Source organism: Marmota monax, unplaced genomic scaffold (genome assembly GCF_021218885.2).
Source record: "Marmota monax isolate L192 unplaced genomic scaffold, Marmota_monax_Labrador192_F-V1.1 WCK01_AAM20220418_F8-fsc00837, whole genome shotgun sequence".
NCBI classification, from domain to species: Eukaryota; Metazoa; Chordata; class Mammalia; order Rodentia; family Sciuridae; genus Marmota; species Marmota monax.
In genome coordinates, this window is record NW_026692856.1 from 128,049 (window position 1) to 132,818 (window position 4,770).

Here is a 4,770-nt window from a genome sequence, read left to right on the forward strand (position 1 = left end):
AACAAATAGTATAGCTATGAGCTGGAGATGAAATAGGAAATTCCAAATTGTTCTAAGCATGTTTGAATCTAGACTGTGAAGCAGAATCAAGGCGGCTCCCAATGCCAGCCTTACATCTTCCAAAAGATGTGGCATCTCTGACTGAACTCCCTCTGAATTCCACTTTTCAAAATAATGGTGAAATAACAGAATCATGTAAACAAAGCAAAACAAAAGACTAGGTGGCTGCTATCATTAGCATCATTAAAAATTAAGTATTGCTGATTTAAAGCAAATATTTAATGCTGACAATACCATTCTTTGCAACAGTTCTCCTCTAAGAAACGGAGTTGTTTTAAAAAACTGTGGTTAAAGTGTTAGTATATTTTTTCATAAACATATATTATTTCCATTGTCTTATTGTTAAATTTTTGCTTGTACTCACAGCATATTTTATTTGAGAGATTTTGGAACCCTTTAAGCATTACAACATATAAACTCTGACTTTTCTCTTTATAATATCTATTAAAAATTATATGTGTGTTAAAATATCAAAATATTTAAATACATAATATTTGTATCAAACTTGTAAATAGATTCTGAGATATCAAAAATATATGATTTAGCTTTAATGCTAAAATAAGTTTTCCATATAAACCTAAAAGAAACAATATTTAAAACACATGAGAAAGCCTATATCTTAAGAGACTAGTATTGAGGTGCTCTTTCTTATCTTGTGATTTGTAAAACCCTCATTTGTAAAACTCTATTATTTGTCCTATTTTTTTAATTGGAATAAAATTAACTCTGACAAATTAAACAGGTGCTCCACCTTAATTTTTATGTGTTCTGGTCCATTTTCAAATATGAATAGTTTATACTTACCATGTAGACCAACTATCCACACCAGCACCTTTCAAATGTTAAGGGCCCTAGAGGGATTTGCATTTTGACAGCTAACAGAAAAGGCTATAGTTAATGAAATGAAAATGCAGTCATGTCATTTGAGGAGTCTATATGATCACCATTAAATTTGTGGTGCTTTAGCAGCCTTCCAACAACTATATATACAGTCATGTAATTGACCTTGTGTTTTTTGATCTAAAGCATTAAGAAGAAAAATTCCCAAATAATCATGGGTTTTAGAAGTGAAGGTACAGAATTAATAGTTATTGGAGTAATGATGAACTAGTGTAAACAGATTTTATTTCTTAGAACATCGATAATTTTTTGGCTGACTAAATGTCCCTGCTTCTCAATGTACTCTGCAGTGCTCTTTTTCAGGTCATAAATTATGATCCACTCTTTTTGGCCTTTGTCTTTTGTACATTCTGTTTCCTCTTTTTGGAATTTCATTCTCTGCCCTTCTGGTTAAAGCCTACTATACTTTGTTGCTCAGGTGGGATGTTTCTTCTACTGGGAAACTGTTCACATTAGTACACCTGACCCTGATAAAAGTAGGTGTTGCCTCCTGTACTCCTAACACAACACACCTTTGTTCAGTCCAACAATTATTTCATGGTGTAATTTGAGGACCTAAATGCCATTTACCTTATTCATTGCTCATTTACCCTCAGCACACAATATTGTGTTCGCCAGTAGATTCTTCATTGTTTGAATAAGAGCCAATATGCACCAATACTTCTGTATTCTGTCACCACATCTTTGTGATATCTACCCCTATCATTTGGGTGAATTCACTACTGCACAGTAAATTTTCTTTACATTGTAGAAAGAGACCTCACTACAATTGTCCATATTGCCCATGACTGTGTAGGCATAGTATAAGCTTCAAAGGTAAAGACTAAGCTAATCCCTTTGACACCAAATCTGAAACCACATTCACCAACAGGCTTTTCCTCTTAAAACAGTCAGATCTTTTTCTCACTTCTCTGTGAACATCTGAGGTAACTCTCCAGAAAAAGCATGCTGTTACAGAATTAGTTGTACAACATTATCCTGTTGTTTATTTTTCTGGGGGCAGGTAATACTAAGGAAGGATTTAAGGAAGCATCGTTAGACAGGTGGAGCAGTCTCACCATGATGCAGACCTCACACCACCTCTGAAACACAAAGAGACTTCATTACAAAAGTCACATGCTAGGCAGAAATAGCTGGATCCATGTTTAGGCATGGCTGGGGTCTGCTCTTCAGAGTGTGAACATGGTGACTAAGCTAACACCCGGGACTGTCATCTAGCCATATTTCTCATGGCTGTGCATCATGCTTCATGTCTTGACATGAGGTAGGTTCTGAATGGTACATTTACACATCTGCACACCTTTGACACCAATGTACCCTCTGGAATATTAGTTTCATGGAGAAAGGTTTTTTTTTTTTTAAATTTTATTCACTGCTTTATCACTATTGTTTTTTAAAAGCACCTCATATGAGTCAAAGCTAAGTAAATATTTGTTGCATAAACCAATGATTATTTCTGGTTTTGGAGTCCATTTCTCCTTTTTGTTCCAAATATTGGCAGAGATTAGGGATAGAACTTACTGCATACCCTCAAATTACAACATGTACATAGTCTATATCATAGTATTATGTATGATAAAGACCATATTCAATAAGTATATGAATTGATGTTGAAAATTTCAAAGCACTGCATAAGTATCCAAAATCAATACTATTGACTTTGCCATTTTTTCCTTTTCCTTCTGTATTAGTTGTTGCTTTTAATTGGCATTATCCAGTTTAAAGACTCTTGATTCTGCATTTAAGTTTTATTCTCTCATTCATTGTAACATTTTTTATTCATTTAATTTTTTTTCCAAAAGAAAATCTGGCAATGCTACAGAGATAGATATAATTTAAATTCGAAATTGTTTTCTAGAAGAACATACAAACAATTTGCTGAATGAAAACCTGAAGCCAATGGATACAGTGCAATGTGAAAATTGTAAATTTGTCACTAAGAGTTAAAATGAATTCAGTATCTCACACTCAAAAAATGTTATATCTACTGGTCTTTTTTATAATAGACAACAACCCCACTAGATTTAGTCTTGATAGCTTTATCATTTCTCAACTGGGGGTCATCCTAGTCAGTCTGAGCTACCTTGACCATGACCACTCTCACCTATTTCCATTGTCTACACTTTTCAGAAACCATAGACATCTTTGCAGTTAACTCCCATACTTTATCTCTTTCCTAAATACCTAGAAACTCTAATAAACACAAGAGATTCTAATTTCAGCCAACTTTCTTGGAGTGATTCCTCTGTGCCTTATCCTGTGTTAATTATGTTTATATATCATCACATCTAATTCTCACAACAATACTGTGAGGTAGTTATACAACTACTATTCCCTTGGTTTTTCCAAACACAAGGGAGAAAAGAAATAAATAGCAAGTTTCCTATACCACATAGCTCTAAACTGGGAGGTCATGAAATAAAGTACAATGACCTTAGGGCTCATTTTCTTAATTAGATTACTATAATGCCTAGTTAGTTATTACTGCTATGTTTTCAAATCTAGCACTACTTATTTCTCCTGCTTTAAAATCATTTTTTTAGTTACATATTTTTAAGGAAATAAGTAACAGTGTAGTCTGGCATTCAAATTTGCCTACTTACTCTTTCAGTTTCCTCTTCACCTCTCTCATTTACATTTTTTTTCTTAACTGCTAAATAATCAACTAATAATTTCACCGCCTATATCTGAACATATTTCCAATTTTATGAGCTTTGTTTTATTTTACCCATTATATTCTATCTATACTTCAAAGAAAATGTAAGAAAAAAATCAAGAAAACACAGAATTCTCTCAATTCTTAAGCCAACACGCTTCTGTGGTATGGGCACTTGCATTACAACTCCTTGTATATCCTCTCATATAATAATGGTTATCTAAGTTCTGTTGTACAATGTAAACTGTGGCCTTTCTTCCAGCATGGTGACTTTTGCATAGTATATTGCTGGGAGCCATTAGCCAAGTAGGTATGACAATTTCCTTGCCAGCGTACCCCATGTTGCTGACATGTTGCAGTGACATTGAATGTAGGTGACCTTGCTCAAGGACCAAGGCAGATTAGGGTGTTCCCGGTTTTAAGATAATCGTTTAGGGCGTTCCCAGTTTAGGTTCCAGGTTTAAGGTTTAAGATTATTCCTGCTGGGAATAGGGCGTATCCTGCTGCCTGAGTTCCCCTTGAGTTCTCACGGGATTTAGACAGTATATTTTGGGAGACAGAAGCCCAGTGGAGGTGAATTTGGGAAGAGAACGTGGATTTCCCCAGAACGTGATTGTAGACGGCTGGTGTGAGTTCGGGAATAAAGAGTTGCTGTTTGAATCTACAAGCGGTGTGGTGGCTCGTGATTGTGTGCCCAGCCAGACTGCGGCATTTGTGCCCAGCCAGACTGTGGCAGTATATCTAATAAATAATTGTTAAATTGACATAAACTAAAACCAAAAGGGTACATTTTTCCATTTCCATGAATGTACAAAGCATGCATTAAGAATGAGATCATAGGGGGTGACTCTGTTTACTATATTCCCTACTTATTTGGGTATGGAAATTTCATTTAATTTTTTTCTAGATGCAAGTATTGCTTTTTAAATAAAATGTTTATGCTTTCATTCAAATTCTAAAAACCTTCCCTTATAATAAAACAGAAGGGAATTTAGGGATGGCGCATTCTGTATTGGCATGCTGGTCTTTAAATTTTTAGTACCATCTTTAGCTATTACTTACCTTTACAGAAGGAAAAATACTGGCAGCACATAAAAATCACATCTGCTGTTGCAACTATTGTCATAGGTCCTTTTTTTAAAATCCAAAATGGT